The sequence below is a fragment of the Thermobia domestica genome, chromosome 14 (genome assembly GCF_964235325.1).
Source record: "Thermobia domestica chromosome 14, izTheDome1.hap1.1, whole genome shotgun sequence".
NCBI classification, from domain to species: domain Eukaryota; kingdom Metazoa; phylum Arthropoda; class Insecta; order Zygentoma; family Lepismatidae; genus Thermobia; species Thermobia domestica.
Genome location: NC_137467.1, coordinates 190,460,478 through 190,475,800, shown reverse-complemented (window position 1 = coordinate 190,475,800; position 15,323 = coordinate 190,460,478). Strand labels below are relative to the sequence as shown.

The 15,323-nt window shown below is 38.4% G+C and overlaps 1 protein-coding gene across 1 annotated transcript in view; it reads left to right on the top strand.

The window, feature by feature from the left end:
- Positions 1–15,323, top strand: part of LOC145670507 (transient-receptor-potential-like protein) — a 130,279-nt gene that overhangs the window by 20,757 nt on the left and 94,199 nt on the right.

Genomic DNA, 15,323 nt, shown 5'->3' with positions numbered 1-15,323 from the left:
TTCATATTTTTTTTAAGGTGCAGTGGTGGCTCAGTAGTAGAGCGTTCACATCTGGTGATTCGGGTTTTGGGTTCGATTCCAGCCCCGATCCTTTGTGGTGGACAAACACCGAGTATGTGGGTTTTCTCGGGATTCCCCGTTTCCTTTCACTTTCTTAATTCCACGATTTCATTCATTATTCATCATCACTGTCTCCTTTAGCCTAACCGGCATAACCGTGGGACATAAAACTCAAAGATTTCATTTCATTTTTTCATATTTTTTTTAAGAGGTAACTATGTCAGAGTACCGACTACAAATAGATGCGTACATAAAGCCTAGAGTACAGGGCTAGCATAAATGATTCATTTATTTTCAAAAAAGCTATATTTTCAAAACTATTACATATACAAACATGTAAGATACACGAAAGGAACCACAAACTCACCAAGTTTATACACCCTCTACAAATGTTCAATTTGTGCCCCTTTGGTGACAGACACATGTCCAGATGATACTTGAGCTCATTCTATACATTTTGTAGCATTGTCCTGTCAATTATCTGCACTGATGCGTTCTTTGAGCTCGACTAAGGATTTCAGTAGTGGGGGTACGTAAACAAGATCCTTAACGTATTCCTACAGGAAGAAGTCGCTGGGCGTTAAACCAGGAGATCTGGGAAGCCAGGTGTGCTTTTCGCTTTACACAAACAACCAGTGTCCTTGAATTGCAAATACCACCGCAAAATGCTTTGTTTATAATGGTAAATGGTAGTTCTTTTCCGTACTCTCTTCTCAAAGCGCGTTGCACAGCTATAACAGACGAACATCTGGCATATTCAAACACATAAAAACTTTTTTCTTGCTTTCCCTCCATTTTGGACAGGTACTAACCTCGTACTGTCACACCCAGAAAGATAATGGACTCGTGCTGATACACAGTATAAACTTGTGGTTCTTTTCATATATCTTTGATATGCGTATATACGTGTATTACGTGAAACTATATCCTTTTTAAAACTAATGAATCATTTATGCTCACCCAGTATTGTTTGGCATCAGATTATTCTCAAATATTTTATGATCGCAAATTCTTACCACAGTTGATGAAACGTTAATGTGAGCGAGACAGAAGTAAACGATGGGATTATTGAGCAGACATGTTGCAAATGCAGTGCACATATAATAATAATTAGTTTCAGAAAAATCAAGAAGGACGTACTTTTTCATAAACAGAAAAATTGACTACTAGTTTCAGATCTTATACACAACAGAAATATTCTGATGGAGAACCATTTTTGAATACTTTTAGCGACTAGCGAGTGACGAATCTAGCCTATTACCGGAAAGGCCTACCCCCTCCCCCTCCGACAGTTTTTTTGATCGAAAAAAAAATAATTAAAACTATTATTTATATATTTGTATAAGTTTACAGAAAGCGGTGCCTTTTATTCTTTGTAGAAAGATTTTTGAAACGTTAGATATAATTCCAATTGCAGCTTTTCTGTTATGCAATGTGTAAAACAATACTTCAGGTCCATAATGTCAACATCCAACCAAGTTATAATGTTCATCGGGAGTGAGTTAAGTTGGAAACTTCTGTAGAACCCAGGAACAAATGTAAATTCATGATTAACCTATCATAGTCTGGGTTCTGACTGCCGCCCCAGCTTTTATCTTTTAAATCCGCCACTGCTTTTAGGCCTCTGAACACGAAAATGACAGAAGAAACGATATTGGTTCTTGTTCACGTTATAGAGGCAAAAGGGGAAAAATAAGAATAATGGGAAATTAATGTATTTTTGCTATTTTCCAGACGGAAATCCCAATATGTTTACAAATTCCATAATTTTTTCATAGTCGCGTATATTAGGCTGGACTTTTATAGTAGTTTTTTATGCACAGAATTTATTCCACGTAACAAAACATTGGTCATAACCACGTGACCCTGTTCCTCACATCTCACATCTCTGCATCCAAAATATGTTATGCTTTTTGTATAGTGGAATTGTCGCCGGCAAGTGATACATTACGAGCTGATTCTACCTGATCAGACCATCGCTGCTAACTTGTACTCTGAATAGTTGCAAAGAGTGCACCGCACATTGCGGCAGAAGGAGACGTAATTGCTGAATCGCAAGGGTGTGCTCTTTTTGCACGACAATGCCAAGCCACATATGGCAAAGAGAACTCGAAGGGGCAGATCCTTCACCAACTTCGTTGGGAGGCATTATGTGACATGCAACGTATTTACCGGACCTTGTGCCAACAGATTACCACTTGATTCATTCCCTCGACAACCACCTCCCTAGGAGATCCTTCGCAAACAAAAGAAACCTGCGGAATGCACTGATAAAGACTTCTTTGCGTTCACGACCGCCGAGTTTCATCACCAGAGTATTGTGCAGCAGTGGGAACATTAGCAAAAGGTTTCGGATGGCAATGAAGATTACTTCGAAAGCTAAAAGTACACTGAGAAAAATTTTCATAGAAAATTTAACAGTAAAGACATGTAAAGTTGACTTTTTCGTAATTCCGTACTTAAATTACGTACATTTGGACTTGAAACCATTATAATGTTAATTTATCATGTGGCGAAATTGAAATACAACATGTTGCATTTTGTCTTTTATGAAAAATCTGTAGTACGCAATAAATGTACGTAACGACAGAAAGGTTTTCAGTTCTGTAATGTTAAGAATACATTCCAGACTGGACAGAAAATGTGACGTAATCCACGAGAGATAAATGCCTTTCAGGAATGAAAATATTACAGGTTATCCTATCCAGTACGTGTTTTTTGACATGAGTAAGGAAAACATCGCAGGAAGAAGAACAAATAGTCTTTGTAATGCATTTTTTACATTATAATGTTAAAAGAAACTCAGTAATGTGAAAATGTTCGTAGTAAAGTGCAAACTTCACGTCAGTAATGAAATTTTGTCATGATAATGAGACCTACCCATTCTACACTGCAAAGATCAAACAAATCCGTACTTTACAGACGTTATGCAAGGAGACGAAATGTTTTATCATTATGCAAGGAGACAGTCTAAGGAAAACATGATTACGTACAATTGCTACGTACAACTGACCTTTCACTCGGAAAGTGCGACAAATAAAGTACGTAAAGGTATGATAAAAAGTCATTATAATGTTATATATCCCAGAAAATGGATAAAACTACATTTAGAACGAGTAATTTACAGTAAGTAATGGAAAAAAAGTCCTGAAACTCTGTGTAATCAATCATACAATTGTTTGGTATTAAAGTCTGTATTGTCATGTTACTTTAATATTACCATACAGACAGTAACGCATTACTCCAGTTATAATAGGTGGGGAAAAAGAAATGCAAAATTTCCATCACCCACAATTCCACACTATATGAAAAAAAACCGGGATGTTTTTGTGCTAGGACACAAGAATAACAGATATGGCAAACAGATGGCAGCACTATTGACTTGTAACTTCTATCCAACAATTCACACGTTCACAAAACTATTATTGAGACAGATGGGCATACAGAAAACATATAACATTATTTGTTACTTGGTATAAATGCCAAAGATACTGCGTAAACCTTTGATTATTTCAAACAATAAAATCATGCTAATTTTCATAGCCAGTACAGAAGTTATTTCTGATATGCTTGGAAGACATCTGGTGGGTGCCTTCACCCTCATACCATCCATCATTACCGATCTCATGATTGTCATATACTTAGCTGTTAAAAATCATGCTCTCATAGCTCTTCATGTATTCAACTAACCACTATATGTTTGCTGTATCTATTCATTTCAGGCACCGCAGTTCCAGCAAGATCATAACTTGTATTATACAAGTCTTATTTCAATGTTGACCAACTAAGCAGGCATATAGCCAGCACAAACGACTAGTAAAGACAAAATGAAACAAAAAGGGTCTGGTACTATGGACTCCTGCTGCGAACTGACCGAGAGTAAATACCTGATCTTTCCGCTGTGCTATCCTTCCTCTCGCACATGTGAGATTGGTTTATTGTTTCCAAAACAAATTGGGTACAGTTGTCTGGTGGTTCTGTGTTTTGGCATACACACTGGTGTCACTGCTATGTTTCGATAATGAAAGGAAATATCAAATCCATCCGATACATATGATAGGAAAAAGCAGGAATCGGGAATCGATACCAAAGCTAGGTGTAAGACCTGTAACGTCGAGCTCTTTTGTAGTAAAAGTGAGCTTCACTATCACACAAAAAATTTTAAGCATCTAGTTAATGTAATGCAATACTTTGTCTATTGCTACAGCTTTTTTTTCTTTTCTTAGCAAGGAACAAGAAATGTGCAGCAAAACAAAAATCTTGTTAAGACCAAAAAAATGTATTGTGTTTCTTTGCCGAACACATTACCTTCCAAACCATAAAGAAAAACATGGTGTTCGTTACAAAAAAAAAAAAAAAAAGTTCACAGTGTTCTTGAATATTGTGCCAGCATCTTTGTGATATTATCATGCATAACTGTGAATAATGGATTTTATATTACAAGAATGAGTTCAACTGCACGTTATAGGCCCTCTGAAGTGATATTTTTCAAAATTATTTATCACTAGGTGTTATAAATTGTATCTTTTTTAGTTGGCGGGAAATTTTGCGTCTAATCGGGAAATTCCATGGCTTCGGACGGGAAATTCACTGTTACAAAACTGGCATCACTGCTTGTATACCAGCCAGCCAGTCTGGACCAGCACCCACCGCAACTGAGGCTTGTCCTCACACAATTGATGACCCTCCCCATGCAATATGAAATATGAATAAAGTTCCAAATGAATTGATTATTAAATAGCACCTAGACCCTCTAATGATACCTCTGACCTCTTATGCTTTTCTCTCTCTTACCGAAGAAAGGGCGCAACCCTTTGAACGGGTAAACATTAATAAACAAAAAAAAAATGGTGGGTGCTGCGCATAATTTAGCTGTTTCCAGCTTTCTCATTGGAGGCATTGTTTACAGTGTCAAGTCCAGACTGAGGATATTACGAGCTTGTGGACGCAAGTTCGGCACAGCGTTGCCATTCCTAGCATAATTATGCCAAACCTAGCATCTTTTCGAACGCTCTAGCACCTAGCATCTTGCTATTAGCATAATTTTAAAATCTAGCATATTTCAGCTACCATTGTTATTTCCTTGCGTTGGAGCGTTGATAGTTGAATGACCGAAGGCGAATTACTCTAGTGTCAAAGCTTCCTACAGTAGAAGAAACTTTAAAAATTAATTTGCGGAAAGGAAGCAATAAAACAATAAAAGAGAACAAACGCATCTTTCTTATTGCAACCAGAAGGGTCCCTACTCTACGAGCTTCTAAGGGCTGCTTGCGAAAAAAAAAAAAAAAAATCTTCCTCATTCTATGTGACGGTCACTTTGTATTAGACTCCCAAGTCGTGTTGTTTGAGAGGAATCTTGTTAGCCCCTTACTTTTCAATTGGGCCTTTACAGTTAAATGAAAGACATGGTTACAGTCTTATTGAGGCCACATCCTGTTGATGGTTGAAATATCTCCTACCCCAATCCCACTTTTAGTTTTGGGATGCGGTACTCTTTTTAAAATTCCTCTTAACTGAAATGAACAAAGTTGTTGTTTCTTTCCATCTTCCCCCTTTCTCCCACTCTTTCTCTTTTATTACTATTGAGGTCTTATATTCAATGTCTTCAATTTCAAAGTTAGTTTGTGTTAGGTTAGTGCTGGCTGAAAGAAGTTGTTCGTGTGCTCTTTGTGGTTGTTATTTCATCGTGTGTTAGTTTTTCGTGTGTTAATTATCATATTCTCACGTTCACAGTTTGTGAGTTAACGTTACGACACAATGAGTGATGAACGGAAAAGGAAAGCGTGTGATGGTACTCCAGAGAAGCGAAAAAAAAAGCGCGAGGAGATTCAAACCGAAAGTGGGAAACATTCGATCAAAAATATAGATCGGAGTGGGAAAGTGACTTAAAATTTAAGGGGTGGTTACGTCCTGTAAAGGAAAACCCGGGGAAAGCATATTGTGTTGCCTGTAATGCGGAGTTAGCAGTAAAACGTAGTGTGCTTGAAAAACATTCTGAATCTGCAAAACACACAAATCGTGTTAAAACAGTAGGGCATAAACAGAAATCTATAACCCAATGTTTTGCAAGTGCGAAATCAAATCCCGACGCAAAAGTAAAGAGAGCAGAAATATTGTGGGCAGCTTTCATGGCAGAACACAATATTCCTATGCGGGTTGGAGAGCATCTCGTAAAAGTGGCAGCGGCTGCATGTAAATGTAAGACAGCCGAATCCGTAAAGTTTGGAAGAACAAAAGCCACTAATATAATTAAAAACGTCATTGGGAAATGCCACTTTGATGACATAGCACAACAACTACGGAAATCGAAGTTTAGTGTAATAATTGATGAATCTACGGACATTGGTAGCATTAAAACTTTAGCGGTGTGCGTAAGGTTCTTTGACGAGGAGCTAAAACGGGTGGACACAAAGTTCTGGAAACTTGTCCAGGTTTTCACTGGAAATGATCCCGCTTCTGCACTCGTAGGAGCAACGGCTGACCGTCTATTTGAAGAGCTCATGCAAACCTTTAGTGATGCTCAGATCCCGGAAGAGAACATAGTTGGATTTGCGAGCGATGGCTGCAACGTAATGTTTGGTAGGGGAAATTCCGTTGCAAGCAAACTCAAAGAACGTCTTCCAGGACTGATCACAATGAAGTGTATTTGCCATTCTTTGCATTTGTGCGCGAACGAAGCTACTAAAAAACTGCCATTTTCTTGTGAACAGTTAGGTCGTGACGTTTACAATTATTTTAAGCATAGTAGTAAACGGCAAGCCCAACTTCAAGAATTTCAAGAATTTTTAAACTTAGACCCGCACAAAATGTTAAGGCCATCTCAAACAAGATGGCTATCTCTGATTCAAATGATAGAAAGACTTTTGGAGCAGTGGGAAGCACTTCGGTCATTTTTTATTGAACGCTCATTCGAAGGAGATGAAAAGGCGGACTTTATTCTACATCAAATGAACTCTCCTGAAACAAAACTCTTTCTGTTGTTTTTGAAATTTACATTGCCCAAGTTTACAAATGCTAACAAGCTCTTTCAAAGCGAAAAAGTTGTTGTGAGTGCTCTTCATACTAAAATGTCCGATTTATATTTATCGATACTTTCGATGTATATGGATCCCATTAAATTGAAGCGACTTGATCTTCAGCAAATTGATCCTATGGATGAAAGACTTTTTCAACCCTTAATGAACGTTTATGTTGGGGTGGAAGTACACAATCAACTAGGGACAGTGCTCAAAAGCCATGAAAATATTAATGATTTCAAGCGAAGGTGCAGGGATTTCTACATTGCAGCCTGCTTAGAAATTAAAAAGAGATTCGATTTTGGGGACAAAATTCTTTCAAAATTATCATGGCTAACTCCCGGTATCGCGCTGAAGATAGATCAGTCACGACCATTATCTATTACGCCTCTTCTATCTAAACTTCCTCGTATAGTTGATGCTAATGATCTTGATCTGCAGCAAAAACTAGACGATCAATGGCGAAAGCTGCCGTATTCTAATCTTCCCGAAGACATGATTTCTTCTGATGTGGATAATTTTTGGCTAACCATTCGAAATAGTGAGGATTTGCTTGGAGAGCGTGAATTTGAAGAATTAGGAAAATTTGCTCTTGACGTACTTATATTTCCTCATTCCAGTGCTTCATGTGAACGGATTTTTTCGAAAATAAATTTGATGAAGACGAAAACAAGAAACAAACTAATCACGTCGACAATAAACGGTCTTCTTTTGACACCGGAGTGCGTAAAACAAACTGGTTGTAATAAATTCCAACCAAAAGAACGAATGCTGGCCTCAATGACAAAAGCTTCATTGTATGCCCCTTCGACTTCATCTACAATTCCGGAGGAGCAAGTGGAAGATATTGAATTTGAAGTCGAGTTTTGAAAATCTGAGCAGTTGTGTAAATATTTGTGTAGATATGTGAACGTGTGTGTATATATACACTGTATATATATGTATGCCTATGTTATGTGTTGTATAGACTATAGACTAAGCAACTTTTCATATTTGGTTTTCATCATATATCGAGGACTCCAATCAAGGTTCTTATTTTTAGGTAAGCAAACTATTTTGTTTAAGTACGTTAAATCAATTTACTTTACAAAATATATTTTGCACAATAATAATAATAATAATAATAATAATAATAATAATAATAATAATAAATTTCACATTATTATTATTATTTGAAAATATTAAACCTAGCATAATTTTCTAGTAAATAGCATAATTCTGAGCAACAACTAGCATAATATTCCGTGAAATAGTTGGCAACGCTGGTTCGGCAGTTCTCAGTGGCGGGCGAGAGGGTGAGAGAGACAGAGGGTTTCACTCGAGTGAAGACTGCATTACCGTACACGCTAGTGTGCATATTTTTGGAAGCTTAGCTTGATCTTTCATTTCGTTCAACATACTACGATCGATCATTGGTTTTCTATCCACCATCTTCATTGGCCACTATGGCCAGCGGACAACATCCGAGTCTTCCTGCGACTGCTCCTACACCATCCGTCTTAGCTCATAAAGTAGAGAAACGGAAGAGCTACAAGGAAGCATTTGAGTCACCAGTAACTGCTCCAAGATCGGATGAGAATATCAGGACTAACGATGACGGCAACGTAGCATCTATTTCTACATCTCCACCTCACAAAAGACATCACGACGATAACATCAGTATTGCTAGTTCCGAAGACAGCTCCCGACTCATGATAGTAGACGGTATCCAGCAACTATCCCACAAACCTCAACCGGACGTACATAATTTTCTATTGCAAAATTTTGATCCAAAACTCCGCAACGTCAAACTGTTACTTCAGCAAATTCTTAAATATCGTCCACGCTCAGAAATCTTACAAATTGTCCAAACACAAAACGGTTATATCATAAAGTCACCTCTACCGCATTTTGCCACAACAATCAGAGACAAGCATAGTTTCGAAATCTTCGGCAAGACTGCAAAACTTACGAAACTCCAGGACCAACGTACCAAACTACTACCACCACCAAGACGATCTCCTACGCTATCTGTAGTCATTCGCGGAGTGGATCCATCATACAGCGACGAAGAAATTGAGGAGGAATTACGTCTAGAAGGACACGCGTTCAAGAAATGTCTCCGCATCCGTAACAACCAAGGAGCTACTTACATGGTCCGGGTCTTGACCGAATCGCAAGATACTATTGATGATCTCTTGGAACACGGGGCATACATCTACAAGAAACGACACCGAGTGGAACCTTCGAAAACTCCAGCCCCTTTACCAATTCGTTGCGACCGCTGCCAGGAGTATACACATCCAACTTCAAAATGCACGAATTCTTTCAAATGCGGTTATTGTGGTGGTCCCCACCACACCCGGACCTGTCCAAACATGCAACAACCGCCTGACTGTCCTACCTGTCACGAACGTCATCCTGCTTATAGTTACAAATGCAAATCGAAACCTGTTCCTCAAGAAGCCCAGCCTGAATTAGTTGTTCCTCTCCGCATGCACGATGCACAAAATCAAACCACTGAAAACTGCACTTCATCCGATCAACCAATAACTATTAAGCAGCTCTTAGCTTTCATCACTCTGACGCTTCAAAACATACATCCTTTTGCACGTCCTCTAGTTTTGCAACACGTTCAATTCGCTGCACAATCTGTCTTTCACCTCCAATTCCACGCAACTTACAATGGACCAACAGCGTACTTTCATACATTTCCATTACAACCAAGTCTCTAAATTCCATCTCGTCATGAGCATCATGGGTTTAATTTTTCTCTTTCTTAATATTCGTTCAATCTTCGCTCACAAACTACTTTTTGAACAACTCCTTCTGGAAGAAAAAGCAAATGCTTTCCTACTGAACGAAACTCATCTTACTCCGAAACTGCAATGCAAAATTCCAGGCTACACTTTAATCCGTAAAGATAGTAATCTACCAGCACGGCGTGCCAACGGTGGCGTAGCAATTGGTTTCTCACCTCATATTCCATACCACATAAACACCAGCCCAGTTCAGCATCTACCGGAACATCTAATAATCACACTCTATTACAAATCAGATTACATCACCATAGCAACAATCTACGTTCGACCAGGCCACCCAATTCCTCAGGCCTTCTTTCAGTACATTTCAAATTCCTTTAAGCGCTATATCATCTTAGCTGACATCAATATCCATAGTCGTTCCAACAGAGACAGAACAGATTTCTTGAACTTCATCACCACTGCTACAACGGGCACATACCATCAACTGCCAAAACCGACACGCCCAGATTCTAACACGACTCCTGACATAGCTATCACTTCAGCTACCTTAACACAGCGCGCAATAATTGAAGTGTTAGACCCCTTAGGAAGTGATCATGTACCGATCAAGCTATGCATTCAAAGTCGTATTCCACGACCTGTTGACGCAACTCCACCTCGCATGATCCCAAGGTATGATAAAGCAGAGTGGGAAAAGTATCGCTCATATCTTTCAAAACACCTAGAAGGCCTTGATCCACCTACTACAGAAGATGAACTATATAGTATTTTAGATACTATTACACGCCATATGAATCACGCCTCTGCACAATATATCCCACAGTCGCAATATACACCACATAAACCTAAACTTCCGCCGCAATACCTTGCCATGGTGCAGCGATCCCGACAATTTTTTTCGTGACTACATTCATACAGGAAGTCGCGAGGCACTTCGTCATCACAGAGCTCTTCAACGTACAGTACAAAATTATGTCAAAGCGTACAAATTACGCCAATGGGTAAAAGCCTGTAACTCTCTCTCGGAGACATCCCATCCTTCACGTTACTGGAAGCGCCTCAATGCACTTTCTGGCAAATTTAACAAAACTTCCTATCCACTCATTCTTAACGACACACCACTACACTCTGATCTCGATAAAGCAAATGCCTTCGCCACATATCTTCAAGATATCTTCACACCACTTACTCCTGATCGACCTGTTCATAATCATCCGGTAGATCGCTTTGATTTTTCATCCGCTCATCTTCAGCCAGACGCTAACCACCCGCTGAATACTCACAGACCATTAACAGTGACTATCACACCTGACGATATCACTTCAGCCATAAGAAGGAAACGTAACACAGCTCCAGGAATAGACTCCATCTCCTATCGCCACATCAAAGAGAGTCCATACATAGTTCTGTACCTTCTCTCACTCATCTATACTTTCATCCTCCGTTCTGGGTTTATACCATCCCACTGGAAGACGTCTAAGATCTTGATGTTCCTTAAGCCTAATAAACCAGCCGACAGTGTCTCTTCATATCGCCCTATCCAACTGACACCTGTATTCAGTAAAATTCTCGAAAAAATCTTAGTTCAACGTCTACACGTCCATCTTACTCATTATAATCTTTTACCACGTTCACAAGCCGGATTTCGTCCAAACTACAGCATTAATGATCAGTTATTACGTCTCCTCAATCACATCACCAACCATTATAATACATCACGACCATCTTGTCTTACCTTATTTGATTTAGAGAAAGCATTTGATAAAGTATGGCACGCCGGACTTATGTACAAACTTCTGAACTTTCGTCTTCCTATCACCTATATCAGATTTATCTATAACTTTTTGCACTGTCGCCTTGCATACGTTTCTATTAATAACACATTCTCTCATCCTATATTCCTTTACTCTGGTGTACCCCAAGGATCTTCACTCTCTCCTCTGCTTTATCTTCTATATGTAGCCGACTTACCAGCATTGACTCCTAACGTTCAGGTTTACCAATATGCAGATGACACCGCATTTCTAGCACTCGGCAAAACTGTTCATCAACTTAACATTTCAATGCAGTCCGCAATAGATTCCTTCGTTAACTGGTGTGAAAAATGGCGCCTCAAAATAAACGCTTTAAAGACCCAGACTATAGTTTTCTTGCCGCCCAAAAAGCGCACGAAGGTTCACCGAAATCCCAACCTACTTCATCTCACAGTCGATGATACCCGTCTTCAACTCAGCAAATCTGTCAAATATCTCGGCCTAACCTTAGACACACATCTCACTTGGAAACCACATTTACAGGACGTCATTGCCAAAGCTTCAAACCGTCTCAATTTGTTAAAACGCCTCACAGGTACTACTTGGGGTCTCAGTTCCACATTTGTGCTAAATACTTATAAGGTTTTTTTGCGTCCAGTTTTGACATTATGCTAATCTGGCTTGGATCGCTGCACCTCCTTCCTTCTACAACAAATTGAAGATTTTGGAACGCCATGCACTTCGCATTGCATACCGGATAAAACTGCCTAGTCCGACATACGAATTGTACGAACGAATGCCTTTTCCACATATTCTTTTTCATCTCGAATCTCTCCGTCTCAAATATATCGATAAACATCTGCATGAACGACATCCGCTCCTTATAGACACCATGAACGCCCACATAGACTTTCCGATTTCAGCTCCTATCATACATACACCGCTATCTCTTCTCTTCACGATCTACCATTACACTCTACCCCCAAACCACAAGTATCTCCCCTTAGCAGAAGAATTGAAGACCGACGATCTCCAGCCCCACATCTGTCCATCATTCGCACTGTAAAACCTCTGTCACTAATCTGGGCTTCCTCTTGTCTTTCATCAATGCTTGGAGCAGCCCCCAAGCGAGAAGATTAACCAGCATCTGTTAACTAACAGAACCCAGTGATGTATTGTCTTTTGCACTTCACAGCATTACATTTCGCCTTTTTCATCCTCATCTCATGATTGTGATCTAAAGATCACAATGTTCAACCTGACAATATTAAAAATCAATAAATAAATAAATAAAAATCCCTCTCTATAATTATCCTACCGTCATTCCTTATTTTTTTCTTTACCCCTCCTAACTAAGTATGATACTATCCCATAGACCAGCTACAACTACTTCTATATCTCCCTATTATGCCACCACAATCCTTCCCATAGAGGGCGTAACCCTCGAGCGGATAGCTAGCTCCGGCTAGCAAAAAAAAAAAAAAAAAAAAAAGTGGGTGCTTATAATTTGTATATTCCGAAGGAGCGTGTTCCGAACCTATGTAGTGGAGTCTACATTCTATTAGTGTTTGCGTGCACTATTTACTGCAAGCTTTATTTCGATGCTTCCGGAAAACACATTGCTCGATTAAGTTAATTTCGTCCATGACTGTTACAAGCATTTCATTATACCGTGGTAAGAAAGTATATGCATGTATTCGTATCCTTTCGTCATGGCATTTTCACAGTAGTGCATGCAGATTTAACTGGAACATACAGTGCGTAAGTCTCCACATACAGATTTAAATGCAGTCAAAGACGGAGTTTCTACCATTCCTTCATGTAATTTTTCCATGTTTGCCTCGCAAAATGTCTAGCAACAGCTAGAAATATAACATTCCTGTTTTGTGATTTTTCCATTCCACTTGAGTTTTAACATGACCGGTAATGATGTCGCTCCATTATTACTGTTATTAACTATGACGTCATATCTTTCATAAGTTCTGACGTCATCATTTTTATCTGGAAAAGTAAGGAGAAAACATACGTAGAACGGACAAGAACAATTAACATTCTCAGTAATGTTGGAAAGTCATTCTTACGAAAGGTCCTAAAAATCACTTGAATTTACGTACTTTTTACCCGTAAATTTTTCTCAGTGTACGTACCATCCACGATATTTCTCTTTATCACTGCTCTAGAACGGCAAAAACTTTTTTGGTTACCTTGTATAAAAGTTATTGTAATCTTTATCTAATGAATTAACACACGTACGGGTTAACAGACCCTTTTTTCTCCACTGATGGAAACTTTTACAAGTGAAAAGAAGTTTTTGATGACGATTTAACCTACCAAAGTGTCACGTCAACAGCCATTTTATTATCGAATTTTATAACTTGGAAATTAAAAAAAAAAAAAAGCATAGAGAATTATGACCATAAAATATGACGAAATCTAATTCCAGCTAAATCCTTTTGATTTCTATAAAAAGTGCAATGACCAACGACATAAGAGTATTAAAAATATGTCCTGAGAAGATTAAAAATACATAAAAATATTAAAAGAAAAAATTAACTTCCAAAGTTAGTATGAACTTGTCTCTTGCCTTTACTGTATTGCCTTTGTAACAACATATAAAATGGCTGGCTATTCATAAAGGTTTTTCACTCGTTCAACTTCTGTTGTTTTCTGTAGGTAGCCTATTATAAAGAGGTCATTAATATTGTTTGTCACTTACTTCAAAGTACTTCTGTGCTTTTAATGTCAACTTAGGTCATCAGATCAACCCAAAGTTTCAAGGTTACGAGGTTAACGGTCATTTGAACAATGTTAGCTTTTTAGGTTTTGTTGCGAATTGACGTCTTCGCGAAATGTTTGATATCGTACATATTAAGAACACGGGGTCAAATTGTTACAACCCAGGCACGTAGCCAAGGAAGGGTCCGGGGGTCCGTACCCCCCTCCCTTCGAGACCAGAAATGAAAAAAATTTAAGGAAGGATGAAACAAAATGAAATGAGAAAAAGGAAGATCAGCGTTAAAAATAAAATAAAACTACAGGAAGCATTTGGTTACTCTTTCTTATGAGGAGATATGTATTACTTGCAATACATGTGACGAGGTGAGCGAGATATCCTGGAAGAGACAGGGAATTTGAAATTTCTAGAAAAGTTACGGAATTCTCAGAATTTCTGCTACTAGTCAGGAAGATTTCAAGCTTTCGAAAGCATAGTGCCATTGCGCAACAGCGTGGACATTTTTTATCATAATTTTTTGTCATCGCATCCTTCCAGTATCAAACATGTTATTTCAAAAATAATTTTCTACAGCTCCTTTAACCTGTCATTTGGAACCGAGTGTAGAGTAGTTGACGGAAAAAAAAAAAATCGGAAAGTTCTGTTAAATTTGATTCAACAGAGAAAGAAACTCAGATATTGTCAAATATTTTACAAGACAATCTTGAGTATGTACTTTTTATAATAGTTGAGGTCATAATGAAAGGAAAATTGTTATTTTTGAATAAACAGACGTAGGACGTAAATATTATTTAATCTTTTTCAATACTTTTTTTTTTTATTTTACTCGAGATTTCTTCATAGTTCGTTATTAAAATACTTACCAACATATCCTCATTTTCAGGGGCGGATCCAGGATATGATCAAGGGAGGGGCTAAACCATATTTTTCTGTTTTATCCAGTGTAAAGCAGGATTGAAGCTCATTTTATCCAGTGTATATCTGAGCGTCAAGGGGAAGGGGGCTGTAGCCCCTA